General features: G+C 41.2%; 1 protein-coding gene and 1 pseudogene across 2 annotated transcripts in view; both read left to right on the top strand.

Annotated features, from left to right (window-relative positions):
- Nucleotides 1-20,968, top strand: part of KLHL4 (kelch like family member 4) — a 191,107-nt gene that overhangs the window by 47,023 nt on the left and 123,116 nt on the right. The gene's annotated exons all lie outside the window — the stretch shown is intronic.
- Nucleotides 8,776-10,232, top strand: LOC140515625 (E3 ubiquitin-protein ligase makorin-1 pseudogene; annotated as a pseudogene). Its single transcript, XR_011971109.1, has one exon. The product of XR_011971109.1 is annotated as an E3 ubiquitin-protein ligase makorin-1 pseudogene (transcript).

Raw genomic sequence — 20,968 nt, forward strand, 5'->3', positions numbered from 1 at the left:
GGAGGCTACATGTATAGAGGAACAGTGGCCAGGAAAGGGAATTAGGATCTGGGAAGTCACAAATATGATGAGCAAAATGGTAGAGGCAATGGCTTTGAGGATATGATCACTAATCTCAAAGAAAGAAAGGGGAGAAGAGTATAGGCATGGTGGCAGAGTATAAATGGAGAGGATGAAGATGAGGACAAAAGGTGCGAAGAAATGAAAAGTTGATTGCCTCAGATCCGCCAACCCATGACCTCGGGTGCTCAGTGACAGGAATCACAGGGTGGAAAAAGGCTGCAATGAAGAAGAGCAGAAAGTTCCCAAATGCCAACCATTACTGTATCACCTTGTTGCCAAGGTACTAGCTGGCATAAATCACTACTATTCATGTGCTTGCCTACCTACTCTGTTCCTGTTTCCAGGTGAATCAAAAACCAGGCTGCTTAGATTTGTGCATAAAACAAGGTCACTATTTCACATTTACATGAGGGCCCAAGGGCCTCTCCTAAGTAGAAAAGTGCATCGACTTGGTGATTAATATTTCAGACAATTCGAACCCTATGAGGTCTTTTCCCACAGACTTCCAGATTTAGAATTCTAAGTGATTAGGGTTGTCTCAATTTTAGCTGCTGAATAAGTGGGGATGTTACTTTTTATCAAGTGCTAGCTATATGCTATATTTGAAAAAAAAATCTTATTTTTTAATTGGAGATTGAGAAGGGAAATGATATATGACAGTTAACTTTTTTTGGTTCCAAAGAGGAAACAGATGAGAGGGAATATAGGTAATGCCTATATTTATCCCTTCTGCTTTAACTCTTAGAATCCTAACAATATTTGACATGTATTTAAAAATGTGGTGTGATTTATTCAGTGATTTTACAATTTTTTTTGTTTGTTTCTTGGTAATAAGTACTGTGGACTTCCAAATATGTCACATTCTGCTCAAACCCTGCCCAGGTAACTGCCAGAAGCACTAAGAACTTTGAATTATTTTCTGAACTTTCTCCACTCCTGCTCCTGGTGAAACATTGCTTGAGAGAAAGAACAAAACTGAACTGACTTCATCCAGAATTTCATGTTACATAACCTCAGTTAGGCCTCCTGAATCCTTTTATTTTATCCTTTCTAGCTCTCTCATTTGCCACAACGTCTGTTCCAAATCTTCTTTTCTTCTCCAAATCTTCTCTCCTTTCCACTGTAAACATACCGCCTCGATCCCTGAACATAAAGCAGATGATTTGTTCCATAAAATTTGGATTCACTCAAAAGACCACACTTAAGGATCTAGAAGCCCACATGTGGCCTTAAGGCCACAGATTCCCCATCCCTGATTTAGAGGTCACCTTCACTAAGAAGACTGAAGCCATCTTACACATTCTCTCATCCTTTCTTCTGACACAAAAGTAGGTATCCCCATTCCTCACTAAGGTAAATCTCTACTTGCAACTTTGATTCCATTCCTTCTTGCTTCTCTGGGATGTGGAAGCCTCAAGGTTCACAGGTTCCCCAGCCCTTCAAATCTAGGGCTTCTTCACCACCTGCTCCATTTCTCTACAAATGTGTTCAGGTCTCTTTACTTCTAAAAAAGCCTTCTTTGACTGCTGGAGTCAATTTATCGACTGTCCCTTCTCTGTCATCACCTTTCTCACTCAACCTCTTGAAAGCATTGTCCATAACCAATACCGCTTCTTTCTCCAGTACCCACTGTCTTGGCAATCATTCACAATCTGCTTTAGGGTTAAAAGGTTTAGCATGGGCAGATGTAAAAACGGAAAGCGTAAATAACCAGGTCTTTCTGGAATATGGACAAACACCAAGAAGTAGACCTGATCATTCAGGTACAATGGGTCCTAGTCATAATGCAGAAGGTACTTCGCCAGTTCCTTGGTCCAATCTATTAGTCCATATTTGGACACCACTAAAAATGCCAGACAGTTATTCCCAGCAGGTCTTGATTTCTTTTGGCCTTTTATGGTAGACACATTGTCTGTGAAAATAAGGCTAGCCTTATCTCCACTTGGAAGAATCCATTCCAACCTGTCCCAGTGGCTTACCAGCTACATTTATATTATCTGAGAGGTGGCCTGCCCCCTTCTCTTGTGTGGACACCTCTACTATTGCTTGGGAACACTTTGGCTAGGCTAAGGCTATGACAGCACCGAGGGCAATAAATGAGCAGGTTATCTGAACCTCCTGTCATTTGACTATCTTCCACATCATGGCCTGAGCTTCCCTTCAAAAGCTCCCACAAGACCACATTTTCTAATCATGTGTGTTCCCCTTGCATATATAGTGTATTTGAAAAATCTTTGATTTTTATATTTTAATATGCATGTCTAATTGGGATATAGGTATGCGGGCTATCTCCAGAGCACAACATACAAAAACCCTCATAAATGGGGTCAGGGCAAAGATTTTCTGAGCACCTTCACATATGCCTTATTTGTCTTCTAGGTCAATTCAGAAATCTTGATCAGCTCCATCTCTGTCCAGGGTTGCATTTTGGTAGATCTTCCTCTTACCACTCCAATAGTGTTTCCCTTGAACTTATAAGACTGTTCTAATCTGTCCCTCAACTAGGACAACTGACTTCTCCCAAGATGCGCTGGGCCACTAGGCCTGTTCAATTCAGTTTGTTGGCAACACTTTGACTGAGATAGTGGCTTACCAACTTGTATCTATGTAAGAGGCCCAAGTCTCAGGGTTCTTATATCTAAGAGAATAAATCCTACTGTACTATTATTCCTCAGAATAAGTAGGGATCTCAAAAAGAGGACTATCAAATTCTGGCTTGAGAAACTGCGCCAGGTTGTTAGCTGAATCAGCGTCCCCTCTGTCCACTCCTGTCTTGAATGTCCCCTCATTTGCTTATTCTCATCATGTAGTCAGTTAACGGAATGAAGCTATTAAAAATGGTTAGAGATTTAACTGATAGACTGTGTCACTGGGGTAATTCTCCAGCCTATCAGTCAGTCACTCAACAAGCATTATGTGCCAGGCATAATGCTAAACACTGGAGATACACATCAAAGCACAAATACTGCCTTCAAAGAATTTGCGTTCTAATGGGAGAAGACAATACATAAACAGGAATCTGAAAGGCAAGGGTTGGGGTATAAGGAGGTACCTGAGGATTAGTGACTGGAAATGGAACTTGCAAAATAGAAGTTTCAGAAAAAAACTCACCAGTGGAAGAAGGGACCCATAAGAGACGAGTGAGGATGAAGTCTAGGCAATCAGGAATGGTTTGTATGGACTCTTCCCCAAAATGGAGGTTCTAGGGAGAACTCACCAATGAGAGAAGGACCCTTCAGGATCAGAGTGAGGAGGAAGCTGAAACATGGTGACTCAGGTCAGAGAATGAGTGATGGTTGGCTGGTCTTGGCCTTTCCCCAAAATGGAAGTTCTAGGAAGATCTTGCCAAGGAGAGAAGGGGCCTATAGGAGCAGACCAACTAAGACATGGTGAAATAGTGCTGCCAGGGTAGATACAGACCAATGGTAGTTCAAATATTGCTTCAATATCTCATTCCATCCTATAAGACTGGCAGCCTCTCAGCCAAAGCATAAGCAATGCCTAGGCTAAGGGGCCACCAATCTTAGAGTACCTGAACTGAGAAGTGGGGTGGAGGATTTGGGGAACAGAGGTTGCTTTTCAGAAACAATCCACTGTGGGATTTGTTGGGTAAAAATAAAATTCTGTTCAAGGCCCTCAGTGATGAAGTCTGATCCAGGCAAAACTAAAAGTAGTATAAATACAGGTACATATGAAAACATACTTCTAGCTTGAGAGGATAGAAAGGAGATACTGCATGCAGTCTGCCAGGGAGTGGCAGAAAGCTGTCCCTATCCCTGCAGTGATGACTCCCCAGCAGGGTGCCAGAGGACCTATAGACCCTGGTATCCAGGGATGCCATCTTCGCCATCTTCGGCCAACAGTATCCCTTACCTCTGTAAGCCTCTTCACCTTTCAACTTCAGACTGCTTGTTACATTAGCCTAGGAAGCTGCAGGCTCCTTTGGGCCTACATATACTGCCTATGATAACAATTACCGTAATAGTCATTCGATCAAAGAGAAAAAAAACACAAACAAAACTATAATAGGCAATGTTGCCACAGTCTTTTCAAGCTTTACAAAGCACTTCACATAAATCATCACACTCAGGCTCCACCACAGTTCTTTGAGGTAGGCACTAGAGATGAAAACCTAGCAGTGGAGAAACAGATTCTTAGTCCAGCATATAGTAAACAGCCAAGGTTAGGCCTCCAGGTTAAGGATCCAATGTCTGTCACAAAACTATGCCTGCTTTCATTTTTGTATCCCAAGGGCCCAGGATAGCAATTTGTACCCAATACCTGGTTATTGAATTGAACTGAAAGCTTTACTCACATTTTCTAAAATTCAAGTGCGTCCTCGATATCACACAATTCCTACATTCATCTCTAATGAATTTCCCATTCAAGTCCACACAACAGCTGTTTTAAGAATTCCTGCATTTTCTAAAGGCTTTTCTCTCCATGTTTTCTACGCTTAGAGGATGAGGTGGTCCTTATCAAGGACAATCCCTCCACTCACACTGTTGATTTCACCATTTGCTCGTTTCCACAAAATCTGCTGATGGAAATGTCTGGACATGCACTAATTTCACACATATTCCAAGAGTCTGATGAACATGGGATCTTTTATCCTTGGCAACTATGCACCCTGGCAGACTGTACCTGCTGGTTCTTTCTTTGAAAACAAGAGTGTAAATTTACTAAGCATACAGAATTACAATACACATTGATCACATTAAGAAAACTTTAGCTCAAAAAGAGATCTGCAAAACATTGTACATGAAAAGGAAAATCAGTTCAATGAGATGACTACTTTATATGAGGAACTTAACCCTACCAGCTCCTAACTGTAAAGCACACATATTACAGTCAGGCAGAAGAGAAAATACACATAATACTAATGAAAGTGGGCCAGAGTTTATGAGAAGAGGAAGGAATAAACATGCAGAGATGATACTGGAGACCAAAGTGGAGGCTCCAGCTTGAAGTGAAAGCCCTTCCAAAGAGGATATGAGAAAGTAATAAAAATACCAGTTCCAGGATCCTGCTGAACCACTCACGTTCCAATGTTTTGGACTAGAAAGTAGAATATAGAGAATCAAAGTAAAACCAACCTCAAACAAAAGGCAGCAGCAAAAGTGAAAGGGCCCATGCTCTACCCCTTCTCTCCCATAGCTAGTTCTGGGAGAGAAAGAGAGGTACAACAGCACAGGAAGGCATTTCAGGTACATGTGTCCAAATTATTCACATGGAACATATATTCTCTGTCTATGGTCTAGACCCATCACAGAAGGCGGCAGCAAGTTCCGAAATAGATGGAGCAACTTTCATGGATGGGACCCGCTTTTATTCAATGGTTGGTCACTTATGACCAATTTTAATCCCCCAAATAATAAACATCACCAATCAGAATCACATCAAAGCCTGATTTCCACTGCTTTGTAATGTGCAATAAGCCAAATTATGTTCAATGTAATATTGAATGTATTCAATAAAATGTAAACTTTTTGAGGTCAGGTTCATTGTGCTGTTATCCTCAGTGCTTATCAATGTGATTAGCAGAAAGTAATTAATAAATCAGCTCTTAATAAATCCTTGTTGAATTGAGTCAAATCAGTTCAATTAAGATAAAAATGCAAACAAATCATTTTTTGTACCCAGAAAGTTTTTGATAAGTTATCCCTCATTTGAAAGCAAGATATGGAGATATCCTTACTTTGCTATGTGGAAAAGAAGTATAAACTAATCTTAATCTATGCATTTTCTAATCCATCTGATACAACATCCTACCTTAAGGCAGAGGATGAGGAATTAGGCAGGGAAAGGCAAAAATTCCTCACATCAATTCCGAAATTGGAAAGATGAAATTCCCAATTCCTTTGCTGATCTATTTTTTCTCTCCAACTCATAAGAATCATAGGAAAACATTTCCTCCCTCCCTGGAAAAATTAGTTTCTTCCCCAAGAGTTAAAGGCTGAGAAATTATCTATAACTCCTTAAATTCTAGTACTTTCCAACATATATACATATGTGCATATAGCTTTGAAGTTTTCAAAATGTTTTAAAAATATTATCTCATTTGAGCCTTACACCCATCCTGGGAGGTTGGCAGTAATGGTATTATCATTCCCATTGAAATCAGAGAGGTTCAGTGACTCACCAGCAGTCACACAGCAAGTGTCAACGGCACTCTTTGAACTTGATCTTCCAGATGGCAAGTAGTTGCTGTCGTCTGTCCTTTATTCTCGAAGAGGACCGTGACATCAGGAAGGTGATGCCATGACTTGTAAGTGAATTGGGTATAAGTGAGGGAGGGCTGGGCAAAGTCACCAGCCTCATTTTCTCCTCCCACATCACTGACCACTGAACCACACCAGCTATCCAAGGTGGGAGAAGGAATAAACATTTCAAAGATTCACTGATTATTTTCTGACATGAGTGCCAAGAAAGCTGTGTCAGGCAAGCCCAAGCATGTGGCTTAAGCACAACCCCCACTCTCTCAAGATAGGCTCCAAACTTTAAAGTGTGCTGTACAGACCACCACTGTGGGCCACTAGGTGATGACACCATTGAGGAATTGAATCTCAAGGTATCTGAAAGAGGGGAAGATATTAAATGATTGGGGGATGGAAGGGGAACCATGGATGTTATTCATATAAAAAAGGACAATTGTAAGGATATCAATAACCAACAATCTATTTTCCCATTTGTATAAAAGCCTTACGAAAATTATTGACACCCTTATGGAGGGCTACCTTGATGAAAGTACAAGAAGGAAAAAAGGAGCCTTCTCAAAATTATACTCTACATTAAAACACATCTTTACATCCACATGATTGAAACGTATCCAGAATACAAAAATCTCAAAGTGACCAATTTACAGGAGTTGGATGGGAGTAGTACAGCATGAGACAGTATAGACTGGGATCTGTATCTGGTTGAAGTTAATCTCAAAATCTCTGAGATAACAGAACCATCAGACAATCTATATACAAAATATCTTTCCAGGCTTATTACACATTCCTGCCCTTCACACAATATATGACACATCCTTCTTGATGTTATTTGCGCATGGCATTTCATCTCCTGTCCCTATATCTTTGCTCAATTTGTCCTTCATTACTGGAATATACTCTTTTCCTCAACTGCGATCTCTTCAAATCCCTAGTTTCTATCAAAGCTTGGCTCAAATGCCAATTTCTACATGAGATCTTTCCTGTCCAGCTGTTAGTGCCTCACCCTTCAAATCACTTGTTGCCTGTGTTTGTGCAAGTATATGAATGTGTGTGTGTGTGTGTGTGTACGTGTACGTACACGCTACCTCTTCCAAAGGGATGTAACTTCTTTGGGAGAAGGAAATATTGCATTCTTGTGTTTATATTTCCAACATCAAGCAAACATTTTATATGTGCTTGCCTGATCTGTGTTAGAAGGACTACCTACCAGTGAAAAAGAATTTTTAAATATACCCATTAATTACATCGTATTTCTTGTTAATATTCACCTCAGCAAAGCAAGGTTATAGTATGGACTACTGATTAGGACAAAACAAAGCCTGGTGATATACAATTGTTATCATTGTATTCACTTAAGTCTGATCCTATCTATATGTAATTTAGGCAAAAGAGAAAAAAATAAGAGGCACAGAAAACTCTGCCAGAATGAGAGAAGGAGATTTAATAATCGAAAACCAAAAACCCAGCAGGGATTTTCAAATTTGTGATGCGTGCGTACATTAGCAAATCCTCCAAATGTAGCATAGTAATATAGTAGCTTTAATACTAAAATTCCTAAAATAGAATTTGAGAACACTGTTTCAAAATATAAAGTGACCTAATTAGGTTGACGTTTAAAATGTTTTCTATTCCTTGTACTTACTCGGTGGATAAATGAGCTTTACATATGGTATCACACATAATAGCTATTCTTTTCTCATATAAAAAAAAAAAAAACAACTTTGTTTTGAGGTAAATACTTCCTCAGGAAAAAAAATCTGCTGTATATCAAATTAATAAATATTCTAAGTTGTAATTAAATAATCAAATATAATATTGGGTTGTTGATGAATTAAATATTAAAATGTGGATTTTGTGTATGCAATTGTATCAAATAAGGAACTCAAAAAAAATGAGTCATGATTAATTTGACTAATTGGAGTTTGCTAGCAGAACATTCTCGAATACTGGTTCTGACCTCCTCTCCTCATCCCCCAATCCCCCCAACCCTCCCCCCGCCCCACGCATATGCTTTGTCAAAATGCCATTTAGTAATTTCCTGTCAGGTTATGTTCACATCAAATAAACTACTGTTTTAAGAATCTTGAAAGAAAAAGATAGAGAGAAATACTGGAAATGGATTAAAGAAAATAGTTTTTGTAAAGGGTCATGTTCTTAAAGTGTCAGGATTTTCCCTATGAATTACTAATGGGCCCCCATATGTTTTGTTTTTGAGCCAAGGAACTCACTAAGTTATAGTGAAATTGAATCAAAAATATTTCTGTTCTGTATTCTATGGCTTTTTTCTTTCTTAAATTGATTTTTAGGGAGCCCTAAAGCTTATTTTTACTTTTCACCCCTTACCCCAAAGGTCTCAATTTTTCTGCCAAGGGAAGAGTAATCTTTCCTGACATCAGGACCAAGAGGTGTAAGTGTGATGATGAACAACTTCATCACAAAGGATAGTTCTAACTTGTCATTGTTTCCATGGAAACCAAACCCTCCAGTCAGTACTGCCGGCTAGAGTTGAGAAAATCACACATAAGCTGGCCAGCCTACAATGTTTATGAAGACCAGATAGCTATCCTTTCAACTCAACTCTGAAATGTGTCTCTGTCCTGGCATTCTTTCCCGGATTCCAGTACCAACTTTTTAAACTTAAGTAAGCGTTACCTTAGGACTTCACAAGATCAAGCCTGTGAGCTGCCAAGGTGGAGGTAGCATTGGCTTCCATTCTCAAGGTGACCACCCCATCCCCTCGATGTGGAGGGGAAGGGGAAGGTCACCCCAGTGGGAGAGGCGGTACCTGGACCAGAAAAGTCACCTGCAGGTATTTTATGAATGGGTTTTGTAAAGAAGGGGACAATTGCCAATACTCCCATGGGCTGCCCAAAAATTTGGATGACATGGTGCGTCGTAATTATCGATGTGTTCAAGAAAACTGTGGCAGGAGTGAATGTAATGGGCCTCATAAAGTAAAACCTGCTGCTCCAAAACTCCATTCTCCAGCTTCCCCAGGTCTCCCACCAAGGGCGGATCCTTTAGGTGAAGTCAGTCCTGGTACTCTAAAACCCCCAAATGCTGGTTTTGCAGGTATAGGAACAGGTATAGATGATTGGGTCTATGCTATTGAATTTGTTCCCGGAAAACCTTACTATGGACGTTTTTCCCATACCTGTGGTGCGGCATCCCAGCAAGGTCATATGACAGCGGAAAAGGGGACCCAGACATTGGAGGAGGAACTAAAGAACCTTGGGGTGGGAGAATGTACCCATAATGAGGGCCCCATGTGTAACCATGAAAAGTCACGTGACTTGTGTGGACAAAAGGTCCCAAACACTGAGGATGTTACCCAAAGACTAATACATATCCAACCTTGTACTGAAGCCCATGAGCAGGACATGGAGCTGGCTTTTGCAGTCCAGCGTAGCCGAAATCTGGTGTGTGGGATCTGCATGGAGGTGATCTTTGAGAAAGCCAGCCCCAACGAGGTCTGCTTTGGAATCCTTTCCAACTGCAACCACACCTTCTGTCTCAAATGTATCCAAAAGTGGAGAAGTGCCAAACAATTTGAAAGTAAAATCATCAAGGCCTGCCCCGAGTGCCTGGTCACCTCGAACCTTGTCATCCCGAGTAAGTTCTGGGTGGAGGATGAGGAACAAAAGGAAAAGCTCATTCAACAGTACAAGGAGGCTAAGGGCAACGAGCTGTGCCGTTACTTCAATAGAGGCCGAAGCAGCTGTCCCTTTGGACACAACTGTTTTTACAAACACGTCCCTGCGGAGACCGAGCAGGAAGAGGAGGCTCAAGGTAGAGGGGCTGGAGTGGAGGGGGCTGGGAAACCGGGGACAGCAGCCACCTCTCCCAACGACAAGGACTGACGCGCAGGGGGAACCTTTGGGGAGGGGCAATACCACTTTAACTGTAGGACAAGAGAGAACAAAGAAGTATTCCATAGCTACGCCCCATAGTGATAAGATAGCTGGCAACCATCAGCCACGTAGGTGCTTGCGTGGGAGCATGCGCAGTCTCTCCAGGAGGCCGAACTTCCGGGGTGGCGGAGTCCGGGCTCCACCTTTTCCGCCAGCCTCTGTCATCGCTTACCAGTGCTTTCCAACGGGCTCCCCCTAGTGTCATTTAGTTGTCTCAGCTGCCCTCCCCTCAGGAAGTGTGTTGTTTCCTCTGTTGAATAAAGTAACGCTAAATAAACCTTAAAGTTGGTTTCGGTGAAATGTACTTCATTCGCGGACAGCTCCAGATCACCCTGCCCCCTCCCCATGCTCAGATCCAGATAGGTCCATGTGCAGGGGCAGTTGGAGAGCAGTGATCTCAGAGCTTGGCCCTGGGGGGTGGGGGAAGGGCATTCCATGGGGGTGGGATGACTAGGAACCCCTGGGGACAGGGCTGCACACCATCACATAAGCCCATCCTTCACCCTTGGTCCTCCAACTGAAGTTTGCCATTTCATTTACTTGCATTACTATTATCACTGAGTAACCGGAACCAAACCCCAGAGTTTAGGCTTTCGTGAGTTTTGCTTCTTTGGCCAAAATTCCGCTCTGTATCACTGCCACCATTCACCCACTCTGCTCCTCACCAGCTGCTGAACACAGCAGGAAGAGTTCTCATGTTTGCAGGTCAGGAACATTACAAATCTACCTTATCCAACCTCAAGTGGGCCCTCACTAAACTGGGCAGTACTTTCATTTCCCCCCAACTGATTCCCCATCTCAGTCAGTCAATAAGCATTTATTAATCACCTAATATGTGACAGTCCCAGGCTATCTCCCATCTTCCAGTTATCTTGACCTATATCTTGCCACTGGACTCAGACGGCTCCAGAAGAGAAAGTGAGGCTGGTGACTTTGCACAGTCCTGCCTCACTTCAATCCAATTTACATGCAAGTCATGGCATCTCCTTCCAGATGTCAGGCTCCTCTTGAAAGGGCAAACAACAATGTGACAGGCAATGTGTGAAGCCCAGGGGATACAAAGAGAAAAGCATGGTCTAAAAGGGTATACGATATGCAAACAACTATGTACAAACCAGTTACAGACAGGATGAAGTGGAAATAATCAATAGAAAGGTAGAAGAGGGATCAGGAAAAGTTTTCTATAGAAGGTGAGATTTTAGCTGGGACTTGAATGGAGCCAGAGAAGCCAGGAAGCAGAGATGAGGAGGGAGAGTATTCCAAGCATGGGGGAACAGCCAGACAAAATGCCCTGGAGGGGGAGATGGAGTGTCTTGGTGGAAAAACAGCAAAGTGGGTGGTGTGGGAATGAAGACTATATTGGGGAGGGGATGCAAGGCATAAGAAAACTGGAGGGTGGAAGGGGTGTCAGGTTATGAATATCAAGAAGATAATTTTACATGTGTGTGTTCGTCCTTCATTGCCAAAGAAGACCATGTCATCAGAGAAAGGATGACATGACTTGCACTTGACTTTGTTTTGAGTGAGGGAGAGCTGTGCAGGTCACTAGTCTCACTTCTCCTCCAGAACCATCTGACTGGAGGCCAGGATGAGGCAATTGGGGTTAAGTGACTTGCCCAAGGTCACACAGCTTGTGAGTGTCAAAGTGTCTGAGGTGAGATTTGAACTCAGGTCCTCCTGACTCCTGCATTGGTGCTCTATCCACTGCGCCACCTAGTTGCTCAGATAATTTTATATTTGATTTCGGAAGTGGTAGGGAGACTGGAGTTTCTTGCAGGTGGGGAGGCAGGGGAGTGTGTGACATGGTCAGACCTGTGCTTTAGGAAAATCATTTTGACAACTAAGTAGAGGAGTAGAATGAAGAAAGACTTGTATCAATAGGACCATCTAACTGCATTGGTGCAGGAGTGAGGTGATGAAGGCAGTGACAGAGGAGAGAAAGGAGTATATACAAATCATTTAAAGAAGGCAAAACTGACAGGCCTTGACAACAGATTACATATGAAGGATGAGAGTGAGGAATCAAAGATGACACCTAGGTTGCAAGCCTAGGTGACTGGGAGGATGGTGGCACCCTCAACAGGGAAGCTAGGAAGAACAAAAAGTTTGGGTGAGGTAGGAATGATGAGCACAGTTTGGGCATGTTAAGTGTAGGATGTCTATGGGACATCCAATTTGAGATGTCTATTGAGCAGTTAGGAATGTGAGACTGATGGTCAACAGAGAAGTTAGATCTGGATAAATATATTTTAAAATCATCCTCATAGAGATAATTGAATTCATTTTGTTGTTCAATCATGTCCAACTCTCTGTGACTCCATTTGGGGTTTTTATTGGCAAAGATTCTAGAGTGGTTTATTATTTTCTTTTCCAGTTCATTTTATAAATGAGGAAACTGAGGCAAACTGGGTTAGATGACTTGCCCAAGGTCACACAATCAATAAGTGTCTGAGGCCAAATTTGAACTCAGGAAGATGAGTCTTCCTGACTCTAGGCTCAGTGTTCCATCTACTGCACTGCATAGGTGCCTTTTCCTGACATCACTCTCTCCTAGTTTGCATGCTATCTGACTGCTCTTTCTGAGTCTCCTTTGCTGACTCTTCATCCACATTATGCCTCCCCCACCCCACTACAGTTATTCCCCAAATTCCTGTCATAGGCCCTCTTCTCTTCTCCCACTACACACACACACACACACACACACACACACACACACACACACACACACTCACTCACTCACTCACTTTCTGTAACCTCGTCATCTCCCATGGCTTTATCATCTCTAAGCAAATTATCTCAGTATATCCATCCCCACTCTGTCCTCCAAAGTATAGTCCTGGATCATAATTTACCTACTGGACATTTTAAACTGGATGTCCTGGACACATCATATTCTTTTTTTCCCAAAACCCTCCTCTCTTCCAAACTTCCCTATGTCTTTTGGAGGCATCACCATCAATATGTTGAAGGCTGGAAGGGGGGAGAGGGTGAGATCCCCACAAAGACTGGAGTACCAGGGCCAGGTTGCCTGGAAGGAATTCGTGAACTCAAGCATTATTGAGGTCAAGGTAAAGATTTATTGCACTTTTCAGTAGGCAAGAGTTCTTAGGGAACCTACAACCTTAGAGGGGTACAGGTAAAGTTTATGTAGGATATTCTATAGGAAACATGTGCCAAATATGCTAACTAGGTGTTTGGGGGTGGGATTAGGGAGTGGTTAAGGAGTGGTCAGTTCTTAAACGAACATGCAATTTTGGTATCTACTGCACAAGTATTTTACTCAAAATTCATTGGGAAATAGTCCACAGGGGGGCTACCTGGAACTGTAGTTCTAGGCCTGAAACATCACTAAGTCAACTAATGGTAAGGGCTGCCTCAGGAATACCAGGCTGCTCTCTTCAATGTCTTGTTAGACAAGATAAATGTAAGGGAATATATGTATAAGTCTAGGAAACATATGATTGGTCAGTGAGTAGTAAATGTTGTTATGAACCAGCCCACAGCCAGTTCAGCCAGTACATAGCTGATTCAGACTAATAAGTTCTATAGGTGCATCTGGCTGCTGTATCAGGAGAGGAGATAATGATTGTTGCTGGGAAGGCTGTGTCCTTGGGTTGGGGAGAAAGTGCCTGGGACAGTATTTTGAGGCTAGGGAGAAATGTGACTTTTAAAGAGAAATGTGATTTTAGAATTGGGGACCAAGCATGTGTACTCAAGCACCCCATCACTTCCAGTGTCTTGAGTTCACAATCTCCACATTGTCCTTGACTTCTCATTCTCCACCCCACGGATCCAATCAGTTGCGAAACCTTGCCATGTCTACCTCCATACCATCCTTCTCATTCAAGCCTTTGTCTTTCCACACAGCAACCACCCTAGTTCAGGCACACATTATCTCTCACCTAGATGATTGCTACAGCATCCCAATTGGTCTTCTTACCTTAACTCTCCACATGATAATTAAAGTAATTTTCCTTAAGGTTAGCTCTGACCAAGTGATTTCCCTATTCAAACAACTCAAGTGGCTTTGTATTGCCTCCAGGATTAAATATGAACTCCTCTATTTAGCTTTTAAAGCCCTATACAATCTGTCCCTCAACCTCCCTTTCCATTGAACATTACCCCCCTCTCATATTCTTCCGTCAACCAGACTGGCCTTTTCTCCAGTTCCTCACAGACAGCAATCCATCTTGCACCTTGGTGTCTTTGTGCACACCTGGGGCCAGCTCCCTCAATTACCTCTGCTTCAGTCTGTGCCTTTCTTCCTTAAAGACACAGTTCAAACAGTCTTCTGCCTGAAGCCTTTGCTGATGCCCTTTGAACTTCTAGGGCCCTCCTACCTAAACTACTTTGCATTTGATTCTGTTGTTTGTCTAGAGAGATAGCAAGATTATATGTATATACACACACATACACACGTACTGACTTTAAATTTATGCTGTATCGTTCTTAAAAGGTAGCTGGTGGCACAGTGGTTAGAGTACTGGACCTAGACTCAGGAAGACCTGAGTTCAAGTGCAGTCTCAGACACTTATCATGTGACTCTGAATAAAACACATAACCTGTATGCCTCAGTTTCTTCTCAACTGTAATAGCCTCTATCTGCCAGGATTCTTGTGAGGATCAAATGAAATATTTGTAAAAGCACTTTGCACAGTTCCTGGCACATAGTAGGTGCTCAATAAATGTTTGTTTCCTTCCTTCTTTTCAACTTATTTTCTTTATCCTCAGTCACAATGTGAGCTTACTGAGTAGTTTTTTTTTGTATTTGTATTCCCAGTGCCAAACACGTAACAGATACTTAATACTAGTTGATTGATAGATCGATTTAGCATGAAAGGAAAAGTTTGTAGGGGAAAGTCTTTGTGGCCTAGCAGCTGGAGAGCTAGACTGCCTCTTGACACTCCTAGCTACACAGACACTCTGGGCAAGTCATTTCATTTTATGTACCTCTATGACATTCAACCTCTAAGAGCATCTATGGATCAGATGAGGGGAAAATGACATCTTGATTTTTATATATCTGTAACTGAAATGTAGCATTTCCTTCAATTATTTAAAGACATGATTCTGTGAAGAGGCCCATAGATTTCATCAGTCTGCCAAAGAGGTCCAGAACATACACACAAAGGCAACCTGCTTTAAGACTAACCTTCTTAGACCACCTTGCTAAAAAATCAGTGAGCCTTCTGTTGTTAGACAGAAATAAACGCATAGTGAAATCCCAGGGCCTGAGAGACCTGAATGTGTGTGTGAGAAGTCTTTCACGTCAGTAGAGATACCTGTAATGTAGCCCCTATTCAGAGAGGAAAACCACATTAGTGGACTCAGCCCAGACTGTGGCAGCTACTGCTCATGAAAGTGGCCTGACATCTGGCATCACAAATATAGCAGTCCTCACTCTCTCTGGCACACTCTGTGTCTCCACAGTAACAGCACAGCCTGAAACTGTCACAAGGCTCCCTTTATTAACTAGTATAGAAAATAGGAGGGCTTACCAAGGATTCTCATGAGAGAGGTTTGGCTGTGTTGGTGGCTGCTTTGTTCCACCCCTTGGCTGTGCAAGCAACTTAGTGTAACTGACTACTTAGATTCTGGTTATCTCTTGTGTATAACTGCTTGCAGGCCTAAATCTTCACTAAAGGGGACTAATCCATGATTAGAGCTCAAGTCAATTGTGACGGGATTTCTTGGGAAGGAATTTTAACTTGTTAAACTTCATAGTATAATACATGGAGGACTAGGTCCTTGGACCCCTCCCCCACAATCCTTTTTGCTTTCTGAGGAAATCTCTTTCAGGGCTTCCTTTTGTAAGAAGCACTTTTTCTAAATAAACAATGGAAAAATCAACTAATGGGCATTTAATAAGCACCTACTGCTAAGAGTCAGTAATTGTGTTAGATACTGAGTATACTAAGAAAAAAAAATTAAACGGCCCCTGTCCTCAGGGAGCTTTTGCTCTGAATAACAATAACATGTATGTAAAAAATGTCTACACAAAATAAATCACAGGTCAATTTGAGAAGCAGACAGCCGAGGAGATAAAGAATGGTTTCATGTGATTGGGCAGAATTTTGAGGAGGAAAAGGGATTTTGAGAAACAAGGGTAAGGTGGGAATGTTTTCCAGACTTGGAGGACAACCAGTACAAATGGATGGAGAATGGGGGATGGAATGACCTAGGTAAGAGTCACCAACAAGGTCAGTTCAACCAGTTTGGGCGGAATGGAGAGTGTGAGGAGAAGAATGGAAAATAAGACTGGAAAGTAGACTGGGCCCAAGTTGTGATGGGCTAAACAGAGAACAAGGGACCTACTGGAATTTACTGGTTAAGTCAACATGGTCAGACTTGCACTCTAGGAAAATTGTTTGGTGGGTGTGTGGGTGATTTGAGTTTGAGACAGACTTTGAGAATGCAGGTGATAAGGGCTTGAACTAGGCTGTTGGCTTGTTCTTGGGAGAAAGGGGATGGATGGGAGAAAATCATGGAGGCAATCTGAGCTTCAATGAAATTTCCTTATTTCAATGTAGCCTCAAGGCAGTTATTTTCTGTAGCTCATACCACCAAATTTTAGAGTTTTCAGGTTCTTTTTTCTTTTGTGTAGTTAAAAGAATTCTGTTAGAGAGGTTACTTTACTTCTTTTGCTTACCCGCTCCCCAACATGAAATGCCCTTTCCCCTGCCCATCCAAATCCTGCCCACTCTTCTAGGCCCAGCTCAAATTGAACCTCCCTTGTGATGTCTGTCTTCAGAGTCAAACTACTAGCTAGCCCCACCTCACTGGAGTTCACAGCATTTCTTTTCTATGTATTTTACTAATCTACATTAACTTTTCCTTCTGATCGTATTTCTTCAACTAGATTCTAAGACCTTTCAAGCAGGAACTTTGTCCTGTACTTCTTTGTACCTTCCATGATGATACATATACAGGAAGAGCTCAATGAATGTTTGTAGGACGAAATGACAAACAATATATCCAGTGAACCCCAATATCACTACTTTATAGAGAGTATTTGATGCACACATACACACATACAAACACAGATGAGAGTCTCGCCATAACTTCTCAAGAACTACACCACTGAACTGTATATACGCTTAGTTGACCAAAAATTCAATGATTTCCAACTTCCTGCAGAAAGAAGTTCAAGTTCTTCAGTCTTTAATGTCTTCTCTGACTTCAGCCTCCCCTTTTTACCTTGATTAGAACTGGGAATCCATATAATTGTATGTAACAATAGGAAATGTAAGACCTGTTGAAATCCAAACATTTTCATTTTTATGGGCTGCAATAAAGAAAAAAATTCTGAGAATGAGCTTCAAATAGAAATCTAAACAGAAGCACACAACTCATAAATTTGCTAATTGTTCTTCCTTGCTATGGACTTTACCAGGATTCTAGTCTTTAGGTCATGGAGGGGGAACCTGCAGCCTTGAAACCACATGTGACCTTCTAGATCCTTGGGTGTGGCCTTTTGCCTGATCCTTTTATTACAGATCCTTTTATTAAGGGGACTTATTCTGTGAAGTGTGGTTTTAGTTGGAGGGCTGCACTTGAGGACTTAAAAGGCCTCATGCACCCTTGAGGCCACAGGGTCCAGACACCTGCTTTAGGCCATGACTTTCACAAAGGAATACACAGGGCTAAATAGTACAACTAGTTGTGCAAGGTCATCTTTGGGGCCTGTTTATAGCCTCTAACTAGGAAATGTGCAATAGTCAAGCTTTAAAAAAAGAAATTCACTCAAAGAATAATCAGCACTTGCCATACTGATAGGTATGTAGAGTAAAAGCAATTTTAACTTATGGTGTTGGGGAGAAGCCATAAGGAAATACCGTATAAAATTGGACTTTTCTGAGAATATAAACAATAAATGTTTACCTTTCACAAAGAATATTTACATTGGAAGGGAATCAAATAGTAAAAGGTGAGGCTGAGAATGAATAAATCTCTGCTATAAAGAAACTAAGTGACAGACTTTTTTTTTTTTAAGGCAGTGAAATATTGTTAAAGTTATCAACTTTGTTTTACTGTTCTCATATTCTTAAACCATGCAATATTCCCCTTGGACTAAGTCAGGTCAATGAATCAGTTAATGCCCCCTTAGACTATGGTCAAGTATTTCCTCATGCTGCTAAAATTACTTTACCATTATATTATCGATCCTTATGAAACTGAGATATGTTTAAATTTTCTAGCAATTTAGTAAATGATCTTGAAGTGGATAATGACCTTGAGATCTTTCAGATTTTGACCAAGATTTTGACAAATGTAGTATAATGCCATTTTGGACTCAAAGTCCTGGCTTTGTCTGACTGTCACATATGTGACCCTAGGCAATTCACTTAAACTCTCTGGGTCTCACTTCCCCATCTGCAATATGAGAGTTGAAATAGATGGCTTATAAGGTATCTTCTGGCTCCAAGACATCAAAGCTGGAAAAATCTTAGAGATCACTTAGTCTAACTTTATCATTTGACTGATGAGGAAACTAAGGCCTAAGTGACTTGCCAAAAGCCACACCAACAAGCAGAAACAGAATTTACACCTAGGTTTTCTGACTCCAAATATACAGCGGTCTTTTGACTATGACAAGCTAAATTTCAATTGTTTGTAACTCTCTCTGACCAGTCCTGGAATAAGAGTACTACACCCCAAGACAACTCAGTCAGTACCCTGGAAGATTCTTGGCTGTCCCTAGAAAAAGGATTGATGGGACATGTACTAATGTAATCTTTGTAATGGGAAGAAGTGCAAATGGACAAAAGTTTCTGAAGGAGAGGCTGGTAAGAGGGATCTTTGTCAAGAGGAGATAAATGGACCTAATGCACCTACACAAACTTCTTACAGTTCCTTGAGATTCAGAACCAAGACCAAATAACCTACCAACAAGGGGTAGCTTGGAAAACTAAAAATGGGGGGGGGAATGAAAGAACTAGGATTACTTAATTGGAATGATCTTTTTGAGGCTGGATCATTTCAAGTCAATTGTGATGGACTATGTGCTCTATCAAATTATTTTATGACCACCTGAGTTATGGATAAAGACTTCTCTATTTTTTCCTTGGGGTTTTAGCTTTTTAATTTTAGTTATTTTCATCTTCAATTTAAGACACTGAAATAGATTATCAAAGTAATCATTAGTCACATCTCTCTGAACCATTGGCAATAATGATACAAGTAGGGAAAATACTTTGAACACAGTTTATGGAATAAAGAAAAGTTCCCCTTTTCTTCGAAATGGGGAATTAAAATCTTTTAAAAGAGTTAACCCATGATGTGAATGTGGGGTGAAGGAACAGAGACAGAGACAGGGGCTATTGATATAGCCAGGTTTCAATGAGTTTGAATAACAAATCCCATAAAGTGATTCCATTATTCGAATTTGCACTACATTTCCATTGAACTGGAACCAGTGATAATATTTTGTAGAATTCTAACTTTTAACAGTGCAAATTTGAATACACATATAAGGAAACTCCCTCTATCAATTCAGGTCAGCACCCATTCTGCAACTTTAATGGTCTTAAGAGCATTGCCTAGAGCACAGAGAAGTTAATTCACTTGCCCAGTGCCACACAGCACGATGGGTCAGAGGCAAAACTTGGCCCTAGGTTTTCCTGGCTTCAAATCTAGTCCTCTATCTGCTAAGCCATGCTGCCTCTTGTGTGGGTAGAAGTAGGACTCGAAAGCTAAATTTGGGGTATAGTAAGAAAAAGAAAGCCCAGCAAGTAGATTAAACTAGGTAAGCTTTCTCCAAAAATATAACAATTGTTATTTTCAATATAAACTTCATTATCAATCAAGAAGCATTTATTAAATACCTACTATATGCCAGGCCCTTTGCTAGGTTCTGGGTATGCAAAGATAAAAATGAAACTGTACCCATCCTCAAGGAGGGTATTACATTCTATAGGGGATGACAAATGGACATTTACACATATACGTAAATAGACACAAAATTATATGCAAGGTGATGAGAAGAGCAGAAAGCACTTAGCAGGGTTCTCACTCAACCCAATAATGGACAGCTATGGAATGTTCCCTCTGTAGGTAGATTACATAATACTTACCAGAGCTTAATCAATCCAAATCCTATTTGTAATTAAAATGGAATTTCAAGGCATATAAATGATGTGAAAAAGAGCAAGGTACAGTGGAAAGAGACCCAGGCTTCGAGTCAAGATCTGGATTCAAATTCTACCTAGGTAACCCTCGACATTATGTTTATTAAGCTCCCAGTACCAAAGGCATCTGACAGTTAAGTTACAGGCCAGCTGGCCATCTCCAATGGGATGGGGAGTTTCTGAAGCCACAGATTCAGAATTCCCCCAATAAAAAGGGGTGACTCACATATCTGCTTGATTTCAATCTAAGGAACCCAAACCTCCTTCATACAACATTTGTTATAACTATAAGCACATAAATATATGCCCATGGCAAAAAATGACCACAGGATTCATTTTTATCACCACTTGGGAACCTAAGTGATGGATTTTTTCCTTTACATTTCCATAATATGACCTTACTCTTGCAGCCTTTCTGCAGGTACAGAGATTCCATCATACGAATGGAAGAACTAGAAGCAAAAATCTGTTATGGTGGCTTGGGTTCCAAGGTCTATGTCTTAATTTTTCAGTCTTCTCCCATCACCTTCTGCCTGTGTAGCATCTGACCGTTCTCAAAGAACCTTTCTATACCTCTTTTCGTAGGGTATGCAGGCAACAAGGTGACACAGTGGAGAGAGTGCTAGGCCTTGAATCATCAAGACACAAG

This window comes from Notamacropus eugenii, chromosome X (genome assembly GCF_028372415.1).
Source record: "Notamacropus eugenii isolate mMacEug1 chromosome X, mMacEug1.pri_v2, whole genome shotgun sequence".
Classification (NCBI taxonomy): Eukaryota; Metazoa; Chordata; class Mammalia; order Diprotodontia; family Macropodidae; genus Notamacropus; species Notamacropus eugenii.